The sequence below is a fragment of the Elaeis guineensis genome, chromosome 10 (assembly GCF_000442705.2).
Source record: "Elaeis guineensis isolate ETL-2024a chromosome 10, EG11, whole genome shotgun sequence".
Lineage (NCBI taxonomy): Eukaryota > Viridiplantae > Streptophyta > Magnoliopsida > Arecales > Arecaceae > Elaeis > Elaeis guineensis.
The window spans coordinates 8,537,512-8,560,220 of record NC_026002.2 but is presented as its reverse complement, the minus strand read 5'-3'; the positions used below and the strand labels follow the sequence as shown (position 1 = coordinate 8,560,220).

At 47.3% G+C, this 22,709-nt stretch overlaps 1 pseudogene; it reads right to left on the bottom strand.

Annotated features, from left to right (window-relative positions):
* Window positions 1–257: 257 nt before the first annotated feature.
* On the bottom strand, window positions 258–19,253 carry LOC105053396 (protein SICKLE-like; annotated as a pseudogene).
* Between the last annotated feature and the right edge of the window lie 3,456 nt (window positions 19,254–22,709).

Below are 22,709 nucleotides of genomic sequence, written 5' to 3'. Positions count from 1 at the left end.
GCAAATTTATGGCTAGAGCTGCAGGAAATCACCCTCGATAATGCCAAATGAACATGCAGTAGAGATAAAATAACAAAATTGACACAGATGAACTTGTGAATTTTTGACAGGTATCCATCAGTTAAACAAAATGTAAATTAACCATTTTTGTGATAAAATAGATGCAGGTAAATAAGTGGCACTTCGGGTCATTTTTCAGTAACCAAAAATGTAAAATAGTCCCATGTGAAGCATCGGTTTGAAATAAAGAGCAAAGGTAATATGCAATTGTCACAATTAATCTTGCAATTTGGTTCTGTAATAATCTTATGCTAGTAAATTAACCAACCAAGTTGATTCCTCTCCATCGTGTTGTATTTTACACCAATCCTACATAAATCCAAACCCCTATAACCTGAGATGGATGCAGGGCCAGCTCCCGAGCAAGCTGAATTCCACACTAACCAGATTCCCAATGCTTTATACAGAATTAACCACACAGTGATTGCTAGCTGAAGGTAACACTTCTGTGTAAACATAATTATGAAATCAAACAGAAACTACATCTCACTGGCAGCCTCTTCATCTGCAAGAAACTGAGCCAGGCAGCCTGTCTTAGAAAACTGAACTTGCTGCCACTCTCGGCAACCTTACTTTTTCGAGTCAAGAAGCCAATTCCTCGGCTTGGTATATCCCCAACAATAGGCTTCAACTTACGCCATGGGTCTTTTACCATAGACTTATGGTAGTAGTGATCGATTTCCTGCCGGTCTGAACCAGTACGATAGGAACCACTGCCCTGTCCTCTAGTCCATCGTGGACTGTGGTAGCCACTGAACCGCCCACCTTTGCCTCTACCAGAATTTGAATGTGGGCTACCTCTCATTCCTGGAGTACTCACATGGGCTGCCTCCTCGTCCATGGTGAGGGCTGAAACCACCGCTTAGAGGAGTTGAGGTACAGCGGTCGCTGAAGGGAACCACCAGATCTAGTCAAGACACCAGAGCCACCAACAGGAGTTCCTTGGTAGCCTCTGTACGGAGTTGAATATTGAACAGGGCTTCTCCATGAGGTGCTTGGGGAAAATTGGGGTGGCATTTGATACGAAGTAGAACCTTGAGATGAGTTGCATGTAATTGATGATGACTCATATGAAAGGTCCTTGGTCCAACTAAAACAAGAAACGGTACGTGTTCAAAATCAAATGATAAGAGTCTCATTTTATTATTTCTCATTTTAGAAACAATATATAGAAAAATGAGAAAAAAACAAAAGAAAAGGGAAGGAAGACAAAATAGAACAAAACAAACATAAAAGCAAATGGCCCTGCTACATCTGCACTTTCTGAATATAATATCCTAGGTGATGTGGCCCTGTTACGCAAAGAAAAAAGAGGCAAGCACCCAGTTCATTGAACAAGATTTAGGCCTCATTTTTTGAGAACCAAAAAGCGCTTGTTGGAGGGCCAAAAGCTCTTTTGGGTAATTATGAAGTGATCCACAAAAATTTTGAAAGTTCCTCCATAAGCTGAAAATGGTCTACTAGGTAAAAGCTCCAATTTAGAGCTTTTGGACAAAAGCGCTACTTAAGATATGTCGGAAAGCCTTTTTTTTTTGGAAAGCGTGAAGGGAGGAGGGTGCAAAACTCACTAGAAATACATAGTTTGAATCCCGATAACAGAATTGTTTAAAAAATTAATTTAAAATATTTTTTATTACATAATCATTTAAGTTGGCTTCTTTTTATGGCCATAAGCATGCAATTAAGGAATTTAAGTTTCAACTTTATGACGAGGAGGAGGATCTACTCCTAACATACAGGTGAATATTTACGTTGCAATTATGATTGTGGATATATGAACAACTTTATTGTGTTTTTGTATTTGGGATTTGCATTGCTATTAGAATCAAGAACTACCCAATTTGATATCATGATATTCTTTGTTACTTGATAATCACCCTAAACAATAACTAAAAATAATTTATAAATTAATAACACGTTATAAGAATAGCTTTTTATAGCACAGCATAATAACAATATAACATAATAAAAATATAATAGTGTTATACTATTTTTATTATAATATTGTCCTATTACCATCATACTAATAACACCTTATTATATTATAATCATATTATGCAAATATTGTTAGAAATTTATAATAAATATAAATATTATATTACTTAGATTAAAATATTCACATAAATAATTTATAAATTAAGAATATTTTATAATATCAATATTTTAATCACAAACCGTTAGATAATTGAAAGTACTATGGTATGTTATTTATTGTCATTTCCTGATGCTAAAAGCACTTTCCCTATTTGGCTATTAAAAACAGATATTAAAACTCCATAGCATTTTAGTTAGCAAACAACAAACAACTTTTTCATTAAAAGTTCCACTAGCCAATATTTTATTAAGTGTTAATTGAAAAGAGAAGAAACAAATAAACAAAGTAAAAGGGAAATTTTGAGAAGCAAAAAAAAAAAAAAAAGAGCAATAATTTTGGCGAGTTGAGAGGTGAGTAAAATAAAGGAAAAAATACAAAAAGGATAGTTATTAAGTGCTAATTAAGAGACAAATAGAAAGGAAAAAGAAGCACAAGAAAAATATTTCTCTCTTGATAAAAATTAGTATTTTCTAACCCAAAAGTCTGGAGTATTTTTCAGGCTTGTGACTTCGAGATGTTATCAAGAGTCCAAAAAATGTTCACCAAAATGGCTTACTAAACAAAGGAACGAAAGGCATTAGTGAGTTTTGCAAAAAGAAGTCAATCAAGAAATTCTCAAACTCATTGACAATGTAAAATTCAAAAGCCTTACATTCAATTCTTGTTAGAAAAAGTATTGCTAGAAGAATATTGATTGAAATTGAAGGGAAAGAAAAAGAAATAATAAGAAAAGGAGACGCCTACAGAAGACTTTAAATCTCCTCGCATGAGATCATTCAAGGAGACTCTTGTGTCCAATCCTAAGGCTGATTCAATCTTAACCACCATTTGGAGGATACATCAGATGATGACGAAGATGACATGAAGAGCAGTAATCATGAAATTGCTGGGGTGATCCATAAATTATCCCATACTCATTGAGAAGCTGAAAAGATTCTGGAAGGTGAGTAAGTTCGAGTCTTTGTATCTTGATAATGGCTTTTATGCTGCTCATTTTGACTATGCAGATCATGTGAAGGATGCTCTTGCTGGTGGACCATATTTCATTTTTTTTTATCATTGCGTTCGTGTCCAATAATGGAGGCCATAATTCCAGCCATCCAAAGCAGTTGTTAACACTGCCATAGCTTCGATCCAACTGCCAGAATTGACTGTTGAATGGCATGATGAAGAGGTTCTGTTAGACATTGCTCATCATAATGGGAGGCAAACACAGGTTTGGGAGCTTGGGGTCATTATGCAAGAATCTGTGTCAAAGTTAGCCTACAACAGCCTCAATTTTCAAAAGTCAAGCTGAGAAAAATTATCCAGAGGATTGAATATAAGGGATTCCATCTCAGTTGTTTTCACTGTGGGGCATACGGACATAGAGAGGAATCATGTCCAACAAAGAAAAAGGGTGAACAAGGTGAAGCAAACCAGAAGGTTGGACATTCATTGGCCACTCCATTGCCACCACCAACAACAACAGCACAATTTCAGGTGGAGGATAAGAGGTTTGGTTCAAGTATGATAGCTCAATGCCGTCCGCACCACAGCCAAGGAAGGAAATCCAATATACTCGGCAAAAACCAAGGAGAGAATGTTTTGCAAAATCAAAATCACCAAAACAGATTTGAAATCCTCCAGTATCAGAGGAACAACTCAAATTTGGAAAGCATGGATTCTCCAGACTGTGTATGGTGGTCAACACCAGACGGAGACTGAAGTTCATCGTAATCCATGTGACCCAAGACCCAGAATCCAAGAACAGTCACCCAACACCCACACTAACCCACCACCCCAAGCCTAAACCATCATAAGTGCACTTCCCAACAACCAAACCAAACCAAACAAAAAAACTAAGCATATTCTAATATCCCTACGCCTCAATCTGAGTTGAGAAATTTCAGTTCGACTCAAGTCCAACCACAACCCTATACTTCAACCAATACCACCATAGTGGCTGCAAAACCTCATGTTAATAACCTGTACCAAACAGCCCTTGTTTCAGAGTCTCTGAACCCCCATTACATGATGCACCTACCCATAATCTCATAATCTCAATCCCAAGCCTCCTGACATACAAGTTTCCTCCACTAAGTCAATCACCAAAGAAGCCCTCAGTGACCGTCTCTGTAGGAGAAGCTCTCGTAATACTTCAGAATCATCCTCTCACTATCATGAATGCAATCGTAGCCCTCATTTTGGATGAATTGGTTACAAGTCAAGTTTGCAAGATGATGGAGATACAGGCAAGATTAGTGAGGATATTGATAAGTGAGTCTCATTATCTTTTTGCTATCCCTAGAAATTATGAAAGCTATAATCTAGAATAGTCATGGAGTTCGAAATAACAAGTTTTGGTGCAACTTGCATGATATTTACCGCGAATACCATCCGCAAGCAATTTGTTTGCAGGAGAGAAGAGCTTCTGGTGCTGACCTCATGCATCTACCAGCTCAGTTTGGTTTTTCCCATGATGACAGAGTGTCATCTCAGGGCTATTCAAGCAACCTCTGGTTAATATGGAACAGCGTCATGATTGATCTTCAAGTTTTATCATCAAACGCTCAAGTCACCCGTACAAAAATTGTTGGTGTCAATGCCTTCCAGTGGCTTCTCTCTTTTGTATATGTGAGACTGCACTCAACTCAAAGAGCTATTTTGGCAAGCTATGATTGAGTATTCATCTGCAACCTCACTTCCATGAGCACTACTTGGAGATTTCAATGATTTTGCATCTGTTAATGAAACTAATGGAATGCTTTCATCCTTGCGGAGGTGCAGTCGGTTTACTGATTGGATAAACAATTGCAATCTTGTTGACTTGGGTGCATCCAGACGCTGCCTCACCTGGACCAGAAATCAGAGAGCGAATGCCCAAGAAAATAATGTCCAGATTGCATCTTAGTTAATGTCCAGTGGAAAGACATGTTTAGGAAAGACATGGTGAAAGTCTTACCCAAAACCCACTCCGACCATCATCCTATCATGTTGGACAGAGATGGCTTATCACCTCCTCCACCTCATCTCAGACCCTTCAGGTATGAGGCTGCTTGGTTGTTGCATAAAGATTTTAAAACATATTTTATGATGCTTGGATGCCTAATAATCATTCTATGATTGATACCGCTACTGCCTTGACTGCTGCTGTTAAAATTGGACCAAAGAAGTTTTTGGGAATATCTTTAGAAATAGATGCAGGACATTGGCAAGAACTGAGGGGCTTCAAAAACTGCTCGGTCACTCTCCCTCAGAGCAACTTTTGCAACTTGAAGTGAAGCTGGTTGTCTATTATAACACCGTGCTCAGGTATGAGGAGTTACACTGGTGTCAATAGTCCAGAGGTAAATGGTTGGAGCATGGTGCTTGGTGCATTATTGCATTGAAGGCATACGAAATTTCACAAGAATGAATATACAAGCTAAAATTTTCACCAAGCCTCTCTATAGTGATATTTTCTAGAAGTAAATAGTGGTTCTTAGATAGACGAAACTTTGTATGCTAGAAAAATCTACTAAAGTCCAAAATAAATGGGTATAAAGCTCGAAAGAATTATTAAAAAAAATCACCACTTCAGGTCAAATTTTTTGTGTCATTTTTAAAGAATGGCATCTTAGTTGGACTACTGGTCTCAACTCAATCACACAATAAAATTTCTCATAGATAATTAGTGAAAAGCAAACACAAAATAAAATTTCCTATTTCCTGACTCCCCGCTCCTAACAAGCAGCCAGAGAGAGAGGACATCTACACAACTACACTACACCTCCCACACCCAACATCACACACAAGAAAGAGGTGCAAAACTTCTGTCCCCTCTTTTACGCAGCAAACATGCATTTGACTTCCTAAGGTTAGACAAAGAAATAGGATATACATGTAATGCAGGAAAACTAAATCAATCAACAAACTTAAACCAAATTTCTCATGCTAACTATAACTAGGGATAGGCAACGCGATATACTTGCAACAAACAAAAAGTAATAAGTTCAAGGTGTTCAGTCAGTCTTTGGAAGGTGCAAATCCTAAAGAGATGTCTTCCATGGATCCTACCATGAAAGGACAAAACTAAATCTTATTTATAAATAAGAAACTAAAATATAGCAACACAAGGCATCGTTCCCAATTACTTCAATTCAAGATTCGCCATCTTGGTATCAAACCCCCACAATACCATGCGGGTATAGTGTCAGTATACCAGGTATAGAGGTTGGTTCAGCATACTGAGCCTTATTTTTTTATAGCAGTACATTATAGTATGCTCGGTATGCGCCGGTACCTACCAGTACAACAACCCTATAGCTAGAACAATAAACAAAAAAAATAATCGAAATTTGACAAAGTGTAGCATACATGAAACCTAAAATTGAGCCTGGAAGCCATGACTAAGAAGCACCTGAAATGATACGAGACCCTCTGATGCATGAAACCAAGAGATACCAGAGTAATGACATAGAATGGGTCTATACAACCTTTGTTCAAAGAATCAGCATCCATTATTTACTTCTGTTGCATTCAAAGGGATTGCATTGCACTAAACCCAATTTTTCAATGAATCACGAATGAAAAACCTGGCGAAGCACATTCAATCTAAGACTTCTCTTGTTTGCAGTCATCTAATATTGTTAGCATATAACTTGACAAGATGTCTCCTCCAAACCCAACCATCAGTGAGTAATAAAAGATATCTCATAATCAATAGCCTTAGTGCAAAAAATCAATTTGCTTCTGCAATCTTAGCATTTCTGTCATTAAATTTCACTTGATAAACAATATTATTCTCCAACATCACCTTCTTTGTTAGCACATAAAAAATTCATAATTCTTTTTTGTTTACTTTGCATTTGTTCATCACCTTTGCCACTTTGTGTATGTGCCAAGTCTTTTTATAAACTAAGGATGATGCCCAACATCTGAGCACGATACTAAAAAATTCCATTAATAATTTTCTGCATACAGCTCTCTTGAAGCTTATGTGACTATCTATCATCCATTATGTGAAGACATTTCCCATTCTATCATCCCAACAGCATCTTAGAATTCCTGCATGCTCTTTTTGAACCAACATTTTTTTCTTTTTTTGCCTCAAACACTCAACAAAGATGGTGTTGGGTATAAAATACCCTCAGCCGAAGTTCTCAGCGGGATTGACCCTTGCGGGCTCCGTCCCCGACTTCAACTGCAGGAAGACTCCGCCCGGACTCCTACGGGAGCCAGGCTCCGTCACCAACTTCAACTGCTGGTAAGCTCCGTCCGAACTCCTACGGGAGCCGGACTTCGCACCCGACTTAAACTGCAGGAAGACTCCGCCCGGACTCCTACGGGAGCCGGACTTCGCACCTGGCTCCAGCTGCAGGAAGACCCCGCACGGGCTCTTACGAGAGCCGGGCTCCGTCACCAACTTCAACTGCTGGTAAGCTCCGTCCGGACTCCTACTGGAGCCGGACTTCGCACCCGACTTCAACTGCAGGAAGACTCCGCCCAGACTCCTACGGGAGCCAGGCTCCGTCACCAACTTCAACCGCTGGTAAGCTCCGTCCGGACTCCTACAGGAGCCGGACTTCGCACCTGACTCCAGCTGCAGGAAGACCCCGCCCGGGCTCCTACGGGAGCCGGGCTCCGTCCCCGACTCCAACTGCAGGAAGACTCCGCCCGGACTCCAACGGGAGCCGGGCTCCGTCACCAACTTCAACTGCTGGTAAGCTCCGTCCAGACTCCTACGGGAGCCGGACTTCGCACCCGACTTCAACTGCAGGAAGACTCCGCCCGGACTCCTACGGGAGCCGGGCTCCGTCACCAACTTCAACCGCTGGTAAGCTCCGTCCGGACTCCTACGGGAGCCGGACTTCGCACCTGACTCCAGCTGCAGGAAGACCCCGCCCGGGCTCCTACGGGAGCCGGACTCCGTCCCCGACTCCAACTGCAGGAAGACTCCGCCCGGACTCCTACGGGAGCCGGGCTCCGTCACCAACTTCAACTGCTGGTAAGCTCCGTCCAGACTCCTACGGGAACCGGACTTCGCACCCGACTTCAACTGCAGGAAGACTCCGCCCGGACTCCTACGGGAGCCGGGCTCCGTCACCAACTTCAACGCTGGTAAGCTCTGTCCGGACTCTACGGGAGCCGGACTTCGCACCTGACTCCAGCTGCAGGAAGACCCCGCCCGGGCCCCTACGGGAGCCGGGCTCCGTCCCCGACTCCAACTGCAGGAAGACTCCGCCCGGACTCCTACGGGAGCCGGGCTCCATCACCAACTTCAACCGCTGGTAAGCTCCGTCCGGACTCCTACGGGAGTCGGACTTCGCACCTGACTCCAGCTGCAGGAAGACCCCGCCCGGACTCCTACGGGAGCCGGGCTCCGTCTCCGACTTCAACTGCAGGAAGACTCTGCCCGGACTCCTACGAGAGCCGGGCTCCGTCACCGACTTCAACTGCTGGTAAGCTCCGTCCGGACTCCTACAGGAGCCGGACTTCGCACCTGACTTTAATTGCAGGAAGATTCCGCCCGGGCTCCTACGGGAGCCGAGCCTCGTCCTCGATTTCAACTGCCGGTGAGCTCCGCCCAGACCCCTACGGGAGCCGGACTCCACCCCCGGCTGTGACTGAAGGAAGACTCCATCCGAACTCTTGCGAAACCGGATTCCGAGCTCCTCTTGGACAGATGGCTAACTACCTCTCTCCGCCAGACACTCCAGCCGGACTTCAGCCGGCAGACCTTCGCCCCCTGGCGCGCTGCAGTAACGGCCGCGATTCTGCTCCATTCCCTGCGGCAGATTCCACGCGGCTCCATCACCCCACGACCCTGCTCCACCTCCTGCGATGGATTCCACGCGGCTCCATCACTCCCTGACAGGCCGTAATAATGGCCACGGCCCTGCTCCACTTCCTGTGACGGATACCGCGCGATTCTTCTATCCTCTGGCAAGTCGCGACAACGGACGCTGCTCGCTTCTCGTGGCAGACTCCACGTGGCACGCCCCGGTAATAGCCACGGGTCCACCCCACTACTCTCCGCAACAAACTTTTTCTGACCATGGGCGGCCCACTACCAGACGGTTACAGGCGTCACCATCAATTTGTTGCCCCCTCCGCCTATAAAAGGGGGAACCCCAGATACGTTATTCCATAAGCTCTCATTTTTACCTAGAAACTCTGCTAAAATTTTCGTTCGAGCACTCCATTCTTGTTGAGGCAGAGAACTGACTTGAGCGTCGGAGGGTCTTGCCGAAGCAACCCCACCTCCGGTTTAGACTTCTTTTGCAGGTCCGGCGGCGACCGCGACTCCCTCGACTCCAGCTTCTCCGACGCAGCGGATTTTTGCACCTAACAGAATTGGCGCTAGAGGAAGGGGCCTGTGTCTTCGTAGTATCCTTGTTCTTAAAGGAGTGCTCGACGGGACCGCCCCCGGGCATTTCTTCCGGCGTCCCCCTCCTTTCTCCACTCGGTCCTTGCTCGATGCCTCCCCGCAAGGCGTCCACGCGACGATCCACGGCCTCCGCGGTCAGATCTCAGGCTCCGGCCTCACCTCCTGTTTCCCAACCTCATCCTCCTCTAGCGACGGCGGTCGGCGCGGAGCAGTTTGATCTGCTAGCGCAGCAGGTCAGAGGCCTCACTGAAGCTGTGCAGGCTATGCAGCAGCAGCAGCCGCAGGCATCAGTGCGCCTGGAAAGGTGTCGTCGGAACACCAGAATCCGGCGGCGAGGCGGGCCACTTGGGCCAGCCATCCCGTCTTTCCTGGGAAAAGAACCCGAGGGTGGAGAGCCCTCAATCGGATCACGACTCCACCCCTGGAAGATCCCTGCCCCCATTCTGCCAGAGGACCCTCGACACTCGAAGTCGAGAGGATTTCCTAGACCGGAGACTCCAAGAGATGAACCGGCGGATTGAAGAACTCCGCCATGCTCCCCCCGCTTATGGTGAAGATATTTGCACTGACCCTCCCTTTTCTCAAATGATCATGTAGGAACCGATCCCGCCAAACTTCAAGCTCCCCCAGTTCGAAAGCTACGATGGGACTTCGGATCCGGTTGATCATCTGGAAGCCTTCCAGACGATGATGCTGCTTCATGGCGCTCCCGACGCCATTCTATGCCGAGCCTTCCCATCCACCTTGAAGGGAGCGGCGAGAAACTGGTACTCGGCTCTGAAGTCGGGTACCATCTTTTCCTTCGATCAGATGAGCCACCAATTCGTGGCCCATTTTGTCAGCAGCCGGCGCCCCGAAAGGATTCGGAGTCCCTCATCAATATCAAGCAGAGGGAGGGGAGTCCATTCGGGCCTACATCAACCGTTTCAACGTCGCGGCGCTAGAGGTCCGGAACTTGGACCAATCAGTCGCAATGGCCGCTCTGAAGGGCGGCCTTCAGAAGAATGACCTTTTGTTCTCCCTGGAGAAGAAGTACCCCAGGGATTTTGCTGATTTGTTGGCTCGAGCTGAAGGGTACGTCCGAGCGGAAGAAGCCTTCAAAATGAAGGATGAGGAGACCGCGAGAGAGCGGCAGACGGGAGACTCGAGTAAGCCCGCAGTCGAAAAAAGGTCGAGGAAGCTCAGCCACGTTCTCGATCCCCTTCTGGGCACAAGCGTGCCCATACTCCGCCCCGGGTACGCAGGCAGAGGAGTCCGGATCGCGGGGTTCGACGGGGTTCTCCACCAGGAAGGTTCCGCAACTACGCCCCCCTCAATGCCTCGAAGACCCAGGTACTAATGGAGGTCAGGGAGCAGCTCCCTAGGCCAGAGAGGATGCGCACACACCCCGGGAAGCACAACCCCAACAAGTTCTGTCTCTACCACCGCGACCACGGCCACGACACGGAGGAATGCATTCAGCTCCGAGACGAGATCGAGGAGCTCATCCGGCGAGGTTGACTCGACAGGTTCATCCGACGCCGGCCCGAGGGTAGAGAAGATCGGCCAAGGGCCCTGCCGCAATCTGAGCCGCCAAGGAGGAAGGAGCAGCCCGGAGATCAGCCTCCAATCGGGACCATCGACTCCATCGCCGGAGGGCCTCAAGGAGGAGCGACCTTCCACAACTATGGAACCCAGGAAACCTGTAAATGTATCGCTTACGATTTCGCCTTGAATCTAAATTCCTTTCGACTTGGCATGCTCCTCCCATTTGGCATGGATTTGTCACGACTGGGTATAACCCCTTCAAACAATTAAAGCAAAGTTATGTTAGGAACGGGAGGAGAACCTCATCCTAACATAACTAAAATGAAAGTCCGATTATCTTGAGATCGGATTGGGAGAGAGGCCTTACAACGCCCTAATGTGCCCCCACAGCCATGTCAGAAACAGGAGGAGAACCTCGTCCTGACATGAGCAAAGTCAAAGACTCGGTTCTTTTAGATCGGATGGGGGGAGAGGCCTTACAACGCCCTAATGTGCCCCCACAGCCATGTCAGGAACAGGAGGAGAACCTCGTCCTGACATGAGCAAAGTCAAAGGCCCGGTTCTTTTAGACCGGATGGGGGGAGAGGCCTTACAATGCCCTAATGTGCCCCCACAGCCATGTCAGGAGCAGGAGGAGAACCTCATCCTGACATGAGCAAAGTCAAAGCCCGATTCTTTTAGACCGGATGGGGGGAGAGGCCTTACAACGCCCTAATGTGCCCCCACAGCCATGTCAGGAACAGGAGGAGACCTCGTCCTGACATGAGCAAAGTCGAAGGCTCGGTTCTTTTAGACCGGATGGGGGGAGAGACCCTTGCAATGGCCCTTATGTGCCCCCGCGGCCCCTTGGGAACAGGAGGAGAACCTCGCCCTGACGGTGACGAAGCCCGGCCGCCCGACAAGATCGGATAAAGGGAAAGACCCCTCAGCGGCACCTTCACGCTCCTACGCAACCCCGCAAAAAGCGAGGGGGGGCCCTCACTCTGAAAAAGAAAGAAATTAAAGAGGAAGAGCGACGAGCAACGTCGGAAACAGATGAAGGACAAACCACACCAAAACCTAAGGAACCTCGTCTCAACAAAGACGGGAAGTTCCTACCAAACACCCCCGGCCTCTAAGAAGGCTCTCGACACAAGTCAAGAAGACAGCGACGTCTCCGAAGTAATGCGGAGTTCGGACCACCAAGCTCGAGCCTGCGGTCGTGAACGACGAGGAAAGCAAACCAGTGCATCGACGACTGGGCACCCCCAACGACGTCAACGTCGGACGAGTCGAACGACAAGAGAAGTTCGGCGGACGAAATTTAATACAATATGCGGGCGAGGTAACACAAAATCCCTTTTCATTCCATTTGCGAAATATACACCACAAACCCAGAAGGCCAAAGGAAGAAAAGCAAAATGACAAAAACGGGACAAAACAACAAAAGGAAAAATGTATACATGAAAAGACAGAAGGACAAAAAGAGCCCTAGGGAAGCTCTGCTCCTTCCGACCTAGAATTATCTGCTCCACCCCTCATCCAGGACTGCCTTAGATTCTCAATTTCTTCTTCTAGCTCTCTCCTTTTCAGCAGCGCGTCCTGGAGCGCCCGACGAAGTCGCTGGCTCTCGGTCTCCGCCTCTCGACGCCTCTTTCTCAGGACCTCAAATTCTGCCTCCGCGTCCGTGACGGCCTGTTGCTCGTATGCCAGCTGGATCTTCAATTGCTGCAGCTCAGCCGTCCTTTCCCCAAGGGCGACAGAAAGCCCTTCGATGGTTCCTCTCAGGGACTGGAGTTCATTGGAATCCCGGGCAGAAGTCAGCTGAGCCCTGTCAGCCAGCTGCCTCTGAAGACGGGCGACTTCGTCGGTCGCCACCCTGAGTCTCCCTTTATTTCCTCTACCTGCCTGCGCCAACCGGCCCGATGCACGTCGTAGCTCACCTCGACGTCCTGAAGCTGCTGCTGAAGGTCGGAGACCTTCGACCACTCCCGATCGCCGTCGGCCCGGCCAAGAGCCGGGACGAACTTCCTTCCAGCTGGCCGATCTTCTCCATCGCAGCCGACAATTCCACCTTGAGAGCACTGATCTTGGTAGCTTGAGCCCAAATTCGGCCGCTGGCGCTCTTCTTGCATTCCTCAAGCTCCTTCGCGAAGTCCACCTTCCTCCGGCTATACTCCATGATCCCCTTCACGTGGAGATTCCGAAAGCGGATGGCCTCCGCGGTGGCTTCAGAATGACCCTCTCTCAATCTGCGAAGCTCGCCTTCCATCTTCTTTGACTTTTTTGTCAAGTGAAGGACTTCCTTCTTCAGCCGCTGGATCGTCGACTTCAGCGGAATCCCCAGGGGAGGGGAAGTGCTTCAGCAGGACACTGCCATCGGAAGGCAAAAGCGTCAAGACACGCCTCATCGCAGAAAGAAAAGCAGAGAGAAGAAAGGAAGGAGGGAGAGGCCACCCACGACAAGAAATTCAACTTTATTGATTGGATGATTCTTGAAGACAAAAAGGAAAAGAAAAATTGTGATAAAATAAAAATACAAGGTCGGAGGTCTCAGACCTCAGGGGCAGGAGTTGGAGAGATCGGCGTTCCTGGAATGGGGGCTGCGGCAGCAGTGGTACGGGAGAGGGACCGGCCTCGTCTTCAGACTCCTCACCCAGGAAGCTGAGGTCGAGCTCCGAAAATTTCCTGGCCACCTTCTCCTGGCAGAGGTCGAACCCCTTGATGAACGCCTCCTGGCCGAATTGGACATTCAGGTCCCTCATCTCCGCGGAGGTCTTGAATTCCTCTACCGCAAGAACCCTGGCCTCCGAGACCAGGACTGGAATCTGCTCAGCCAAGTTGGCGACCTCGGCCTCCGCCTTTCTCACCGTCTCCTCCAAGGTCTGCTTCTCCTCCTCCCGGGCTTGTTTCTCTCTTTCCAGGGCCTCTTGGAGGACGACTACTTCGACTACCTTTTCTTTGAGGCGAGCGACCTCGGCCCGGCAACGCTCCTCCACCTGGATGGCGTCCCTCCTCGTCCGGTTCGTCACCTCGATATTGGCGAGGAGCTGGTGCCCAATCTGCAAGGGCGACAAGGGGATCGAACAAAGGCCGAATAGCCGGTTAAATGAAGATTTGTTTACCTCGAGGAAGAACCCTAGGGAGTCCCAAACCCGCTGCTCAGGATCGGCGCGGTCGATCCTCTCGATGACTTCGGACAGGATGCAGCCGTCGATCAACCGCCTGATCAAGTCCCTGTCATTGAAGGGATTCTCCGGCTCCTCTTCGGAACAGAGGGACTCGTCAGCGGTGGCTCGGCGCTACTCACCCTGCGGGCCACCACTTCCTTCTCTTCTCCCTCTCGACTACGGGCGCCTCCATGGGGCGGACCCCCGAAATGGAAGCCCCAGTCGGTGGACTCCTCGAAGAAGCCCGGGGGCCGTAGGTTCGGCGTCCGAGGGAATGTCAATCACTGGAGCCGCCTGGACGGGCACGGCCAAGCTCGACTCCTCCTCCCTGGCCCTCTTTGCCGATCCGGAGGCCGCGGCACCCTTTCTTTTGTGGGCCTTGAAGCCCCTAGCAAGCATCCGTGCTGCTTCGACGTCCATTCCTTAAAAAAAAAAAAAAAGAAAAAAGAAAAGGGAGAGAGGTCAGAAATCAATAATGGAATGAAAAAGGAGTGGCACAAAAAAAAAAAAAAAGAAAGAAGAGAGAAAGAAGAAAAAAAAAGAGAGAAAGAAGAAGGACAGAAGAAAAGAAGAGAAAGGAAAAGATGAAGTACTCGCAGGATCCTGGGGGCTCAGGCCAATGTTGAACAAAAATTGCTCCCTCAGAAGGTTGGGAAGGGAAGGAGCGGAATAGGCGAGAAGCTTCCGGACAGCCTGGAGGTCGTCCTCCCCCAGGCTGGGGGCCCGGCGGCAGAATCCCTCAGAGAGCCCCAAGGGGGCAGGCCCAGCCTCAGGGTCGGGCAGTAGACAAAGAAGTATTTCCCCTTCTAGTTATGGATTGAAGAGGGGGCACCTTTCAGCAACCCCTTCTTGCCGAACTGAGGGGAGAAATACCACCAGTCCTTCGCCGAAGGATGACGCTTGAAGGTATAGAAGTGCCTAAACAGAGAGAGGGACGGTTGGACCTCGACTACGTGGCAAAGGGAGAGAAACCCTATCAAAAACCTAAAAGAATTCGGAGCAACAGAAGCCAAAGAGATGTCTAAGAAGCGGAAGAGGGCGACAACAAAGGACGGAAGCGGAAGCCGGAGTCCGGCACGGAACGCCTCCTGATACAAGCAAAAACGACCGGGTGGGGGAGTGCTAGCCCGGTCGGAGGGGCCAGACAGCTCCAGGTCGTACTCCGGAGGAACTCCATACTGAACCCTTATCAGAAGGAGTTCATCCGGAGTCAGGGAGCATGGAATGGCGCCCGGCGCAAAAACCGGGCGAAGCCCAGCCCCAGATGCGGGTTCGTCTACAGAACGAGGGACCTGGGGGGTCGAGGCGGAAGAACTCCCGGAACCGCTGGGAGCGGAAGAGCCGGAAGACATTTCGAATAACTTCGAATGAAGACTCTAAAGATCCCGAAGAAGACGGACAGGACAAAGGGCGAGAGGCCACAGAGACTAACTCAGAGGAATACAACAGAAAAAAAAAAATGGCAAAGAAAAGGCCCCTAAGTGGCGGGAAGAAAGATGAAGATTCTGAGACTAACCTAGATCGCTCTGAGGGATGCAGAGGGGCGAGGACAGGGACGACTCGAAGGGCGCCTATGGCCCGAGAAGACGCCAACAGAAACAGGGCTCTCGAAGAAACAGGGCTCTCGAAGGAAGGACAGTACTGGTAGAACTCTGGAGTGGAATAGGGCCCCTAAAGGTGGAAGGACGGGTTTAAATAGACCCTGGAATCCGGCGCCATAATGATCGCGAATCCCCCCAGGCCGGCCCGCGCTCGACACGTGTCCCACTCGCCACGGCAGGCGGCTAAAAGCGGCTGACGGTTGGCAGAGCCATTATTGCACCGTACCTGGACCAGTATACCAGCGAAATTTCGAAGGGTCCCTTCGTATCGCCCCGATTCGAAAAGACTCCAGCACGCGCACATTTAATGCCAAAATATCTGAGGACAGTCGTACGCAGGATTCGAGGGGACAACTTCGGCTATGTCAATCTCTCTGTACTTCCTTCATTCGAAATTCAAACTCGGAAGTAGGGGGACTGGTGTTGGGTATAAAATACCCTCAGTCAAAGTTCTCAGCGGGATTGACCCTTGCGGGCTCCATCCCCGACTTCAACTGCAGGAAGACTCCGCCCGGACTCCTACGGAAGCCGGGCTCCGTCACCAACTTCAACTGCTGGTAAGCTCTGTCCGGACTCCTACGGGAGCCAGACTTCGCACCTGACTCCAGCTGCAGGAAGACCCCGTCCGGGCTCCTACGGGAGCCGGGCTCCATCCCCGACTCCAGCTGCAGGAAGACTCCGCCCGGACTCCTACGGGAGCCGGGCTCCGTCACCAACTTCAACTGCTGGTAAGCTCCGTCCGGACTCCTACGGGAGCCGGACTTCGTACCCGACTTCAACTGCAGGAAGACTGCGCCCGGACTCCTACGGGAGCCGGGCTCCGTCACCAACTTCAACCGCTGGTAAGCTCCGTCCGGACTCCTACGGGAGCCGGACTTCGCACCTGACTCCAGCTGCAGGAAGACCCCGCCCGGGCTCCTACGGGAGCCGGGCTCCGTCCCCGACTCCAGCTACAGGAAGACCCCGCCCGGGCTCCTACGGGAGCCGGGCTCCGTCCCCGACTCCAACTGCAGGAAGACTCCGCCCGGACTCCTACGGGAGCCGGGCTCCGTCACCAACTTCAACTGCTGGTAAGCTCCGTCCGGACTCCTACGGGAGCCGGACTTCGCACCTGACTCCAGCTGCAGGAAGACCCCGTCCGGGCTCCTACGGGAGCCGGACTTCGCACCTGACTCCAGTTGCAGGAAGACCCCGCCCGGGCTCCGTCCCCGACTCCAACTGCAGGAAGACTCCGCCCGGACTCCTACGGGAGCCGGGCTCCGTCACCAACTTCAACTGCTGGTAAGCTCCGTCCGGACTCCTACGGGAACCGGACTTCGCACCCGACTTCAACTGCAGGAAGACTCCGTCCGGACTCCTACGGGAGTCGGGCTCCGTCACCAACTTCAACCGCTGGTAAGCTCCGTCCGGACTCTTACGGGAGCCGGATTTCGCGTCTGACTCCAGCTGCAGGAAGACCCCGCCCGAGCCCCTACGGGAGCCGGGCTCCGTCCCCGACTCCAACTGCAGGAAGACTCCGCCCGGACTCCTACAGGAGCCGGGCTCCGTCACCAACTTCAACCGCTGGTAAGCTCCGTCCGGACTTCACACCTGACTCCAGCTGCAGGAAGACCCCGTCCGGGCTCCTACGGGAGCCGGGCTCCGTCCCCGACTTCAACTGCAGGAAGACTCTGCCCGGACTCCTACGGGAGCCGGGCTCCGTCACCGACTTCAACTGCTGGTAAGCTCCGTCCGGACTCCTACGGGAGCCGGACTTCGCACCTGACTTTAATTGCAGGAAGACTCCGCCCGATCTCCTACGGGAGTCGGGCCTCGTCCTCGATTTCAACTGCCGGTGAGCTCCGCCCAGACCCCTACGGGAGCCGGACTCCACCCCCGTCTGTGACTGAAGGAAGACTCCATCCGAACTCTTGCGAAAATCGAATTCCGAGCTCCTCTTGGACAGATGGCTAACTACCTCTCTCCGTCAGACACTCCAGCCGGACTTCAGCCGGCAGACCTTCGCCCCCTGGCGCGCTGCAGTAACGGCCGCGATTCTGCTTCATTCCCTGCGGCAGATTCCACGCGGCTCCATCACCCCACGACCCTGCTCCACCTCCTGCGACGGATTCCACGCGGCTCCATCACTCCCTGGCAGGCCGTAATAATGGTCACGGCCCTGCTCCACTTCCTGTGACGGATACCGCGCGATTCTTCTATCCTCTGGCAAGTCGCGACAATGGACGCCGCTCCGTTTCTCGTGGCAGACTCCACGTGGCACGCCCCGGTAATAGCCACGGGTCCACCCCACTACTCTCGGCAACAAACTTTTTCTGACCATGGACGGCCCACTACCAGACGGTTACAGGCGTCACCATCAGTTTGTTGCCCCCTCCGCCTATAAAAGGGGAATCACAGGTACGTTATTCCATAAGCTCTCGTTTTTACCTAGAAACTCTGCTAAAATTTTCGTTCGAGCACTCCATTCTTGTTGAGGCAGAGAACTGACTTGAGCGTCGGAGGGTCTTGCCGGAGCAACCCCACCTCCGATTTAGACTTCTTTTGCAGGTCCCGGCGGCGACCGCGACTCCCTCGACTCCAGCTTCTCCGACGCAAGCGGATTTTTGCACCAACAATTACAATGTCTGAAAACAATTGGCTATCTCACTTTGTCACTTTTAAAAACATCACTGCATGGTGACCAATAACTGGATTTAAAACTCACCCCTCGAGAAGTAATTCCACATAAACTCACTTCTAGCATTTCCCAAACTCACATCCAACCAAAGTGACCCATATTAAATTAAGGAGGTAAGCCTACAAGAAATTGCCTAATTATTGAAGATGCTTTCTTTTGTTCTAAATAAATATATAGGAAAGCAACCATGAATCCCACAAGATATCATCCAAAACTACACAATAACATAAATTACTGGCTATCAGAAAAGGAAATTTAAATATCATAAGATGCAAACGATAAGTATAGGAGCAATTCACGAGCGCAGATTACAAAATTGAAGACAAAAAGTTGCAGCCAATCAGAATCGGATGATAATTTCATGATAAGCTAATAATAACCGTTTACGATTTCATAACTCTCGAAGGGGGATGTTACCATTAGGGCGAGAGGGAGGGGGGGTCGGAGAGCAATAGGCACCGGGGCCGCCTTTCCTCTTGGCACCGGAGAAGGCCGACATGGGGTCCGTGTAGTAGTCGAACCTGCGGGCCGGTGGCGAGCTCTCGGAGGCCGGCGGCGGGTCGAGAAGAGGGTTAGAGAGCTGAGGCGAAGGTAGAGACGGCGGAACGGAAGAGTTGAGGCTTTGAGAGGAGGAGGAGGAGGTGGCCTCTGCCTCCAAGCGCATGGCCTGAAGTCTCTGTCTCCTCTTGGCGGAGTCCTCCATTCGGACAGGGACTCCGTCCGGGACTGGGACGAGCAAAGAAAGCCCTAATTCTCCCCTCTTACGGTGAAAAGCAGGCAGGCGGCCTCGTGGTCCCGTGGATCAAATATGAGAATCCGAATCCGAATCCAAATTAATCATCTCACTGGAATCCGGATCCGGACCCGGGACGCAGGGTTTGAAGGCATGTGTCCTGTTACATGTTTTTTGAGGTGTTCGTCCGGTTACAGCATGTTAGCAATAACTGTTTGATCCTTATTCCATCTCAAAGGCTGTGGGAGGCAAGACAAGCCCACTTCCCTCGCTCGAGCAGCCCCATAGAGACGGTTGGCAATTTACTCCGCCATATCCGATCCAACTCAACCCTAATGGAGTAAATTTTATCCGATGAGTGATGGCAACATCTGCCTTGAATCCAATCCAATTGGGAAAATTATTGCCTGGACCACACCCAGATAGGCCAGCATAAATCACCGAGTACGTGCATGATAGATAATACGCAATTAAGAATTCATGAAATACATGAGTTAATGTGGTGTGTTATCCATTGTGGGATTTGACTGATCTATTTAGACATGATCGGACAATAATTTCTCGATCCAATTATATATAAACCATTCACCACTCGATCCTTCCCCAATTCATTTTAGATCTAGTTGATTCAATCTCCTAATCAACTACCCATCTACTCCCTTCCCAACCCCTAGTTGCATGAATACCTCCACGATCCCCTAGGTATGGGATTGCCCTACTTCTTTCCTTTCTCCAATTTAATCCATTGAGATCTGGTTATTAAGTGACAGACTATGATTTTTGAGTTTTAGAAGTGTTGGATCTATGATATTGATTTTTATTTTTAAATTTCTTGTTGTGTTTTTTTCTATTTGTAAGCATAGGATCCCAAGCAATTTTTTAAGGTCATTGAATGCTTGACATTCTTTTTATGTTCTCATTAGGGGTATAAAAAATTTTGATTAAACCGCTTAAACCGTCCAATCCGATCTGAATCGAGCCAAATATGACGGTTTGACGGTTTAATTGATTTGATTCGGTTAAATAAAATAAAAAAATTAATATTTGATTTGATTATTGATTTATTAATTTATATGATCCGCTGAAACCGAACTAAATCGGTAAACTAAAATTAAAATGCTGTCATTTTATATATTTATATATACATTTATATTACATGCTTCATATATTCATATATATACGTATATTATATGTATATTCAAAGTTGAGCTATATACTTTTTTATGAATTAAGAATCTAAAATGTTGATTTGGTCCTATTTCAATCCATTTAAATCAAATTTGATTTGATTATGGATCATAATAAAAGAACAAAAAATAAAAACTAAATCGATCAACCCGCTTAAATAGAAAAATCATTCAAATCATTCAAATATTTGAGAAAGCTCCATGAATAAATCAAATCGAAAAAACTATTTGTATTTAGTCAAATATTTAATTTTAAAAATCTCTTAAACCAAAATGTTGGTTCAGTTTTTAAAAAATCACTTAAAATTGAATCGATCGAACTATTTTCAACCTTAATTCTTATTATAAATTAAGGCTGATCTTGGATGAAAATTTGGTTTATTATTTCTATTATTGTTGAAAATGTGTTTGTTAAGTTTGATATCTTCAATTCTTAATTTATTTGATATTATATGAGGGACTGACATTTAATTTTATGTTATACTTTATTCATCTATATAATAATAGTAAAGTGATACATGAATATTAGGGGTGGCATTCCATGTTGATACCTGAGATTATATGATAATCTCCCATAACGCCACGTATTAAGTTTTATTTTTTTATTTTTTTATATTTTCAAATGAGAAATAAAAGTATTATCTATATCTATAAAATAATAGTAAAGTGACACATAAGATTATAAGATAATCTCCCGCAACATCACATATCCAATTTTTATTATTTTTTATATTTTTTAAATAAAAATATATATAATAATAGTAAAGCAATACATGGGTATTAAAGATAGTATTTCGTATTGACATGTAAGATCTATATAATAATAGTAAAGCAATACACAGATATTAGTGATGGCATTCCATGTTTACACGTAAGATTATAAAATAATCTTCCATAATGCCACATATCAAATTTTTTTTTTTATTTTTTATATTTTTTAAACAAAAAATAAAAATACAAATAGTATGATGAAAAAATAATACCAAATACAGCAATCTTCATGAGGCCATTTTTGGAAAGAAAACTCTCAAGATCTTTTTGATTTCATTATAGAATTAATTGACGAAAATAATCTTTAATGTAAAATGTTATCATTACTATCAATTAAATCATGCAATGCGGGGTTTGAGTGCTAGTTTGATTTATATGCTAAAAAGAGAATATTTGTGCTTTCACCCACACTGACGCCTCCCACCATGCCCCGTCTAACCCTATTCACCCTGTCTTTTCTCGAGGAGGGTATATGATGGGTGCAGATTTGTAGTTTGCCATCATGAGATGGGCACAAATAATGACATATCTATCCTATACATGCCCATTGTCATCCTTACCCGTTGAGGTAATTGATGGTCCAAGACCTTGGAGACCAAGCAAGTAATTACAAAGGCTAACAAATACCTTTAGGGGGCATTTGGTATGAAGTGATCCATCTAGGATCAAGGATGATATGAATGGAAGTGATGAGATCATCGTGTTTGATTGCATCATGATGATCCCATTTGGTGGGATGGTTTCATCCTCAAATCATCATCCAACGCGGCGATAAGAAATTCACTCTTGAGGATAGATATCCAACATCACTCAATCACGTTGATCTTATATTAAAATATGTTAACCAAATGTAATGTATTCACGATCGAAAAACTTCTGAAAAGAAAAATTATTTTTTTTACTGTAATATTTTTTCGCACTCATGGGGAGAGTAGTTGAGGTGTCTCCTCTACAGAAGAGAAGAAATGCACGCGGTTACTTAGGACGTCATCTCTACTAGTGAGTAGTTGAGACGTCTTCTCCATAGAAAAAAGAAAATATGCACGGGTACTTGAAACGTCATCTCCAAAGAAGAGAAGGACTTTCTTCTCTTGTCGTGCTGATTAGAAAAAAAAAATCTATTTGATTTTGTTCTAAAATTTTTCTACCCAATCCTCAATCTCAACTCCCAAACAAATTGTCAGGGATATTTTTGAGATTATATAGTCAGTGATTTTGAATTTTCGTAGCATACTAAACAAGTTGCTGGTACATATCTAGGGATTTTTAATCAATGTACTATGACAAACCAAGCAAACCAAATATAGCGATCTTAGATCACTAGAGATTAGATCATCCTAAGATTTGGATCATCAGTGATCTTAGATCATCGTGGTGATCCAAGTTGGATCACCAAATGCCCTCTTAGGCTATCACCCATTTACCAAACTCGTGTGAAAGGATGATTTGGACATGCAATCGGGCGGCTATTACAATAAAAAGAAGAAGTGGGATGGCAAGGTTTCATAGCTTCCTCACCAGAAGCAATGGTCTCATATGCTGAAGCCATAAAGAGAAG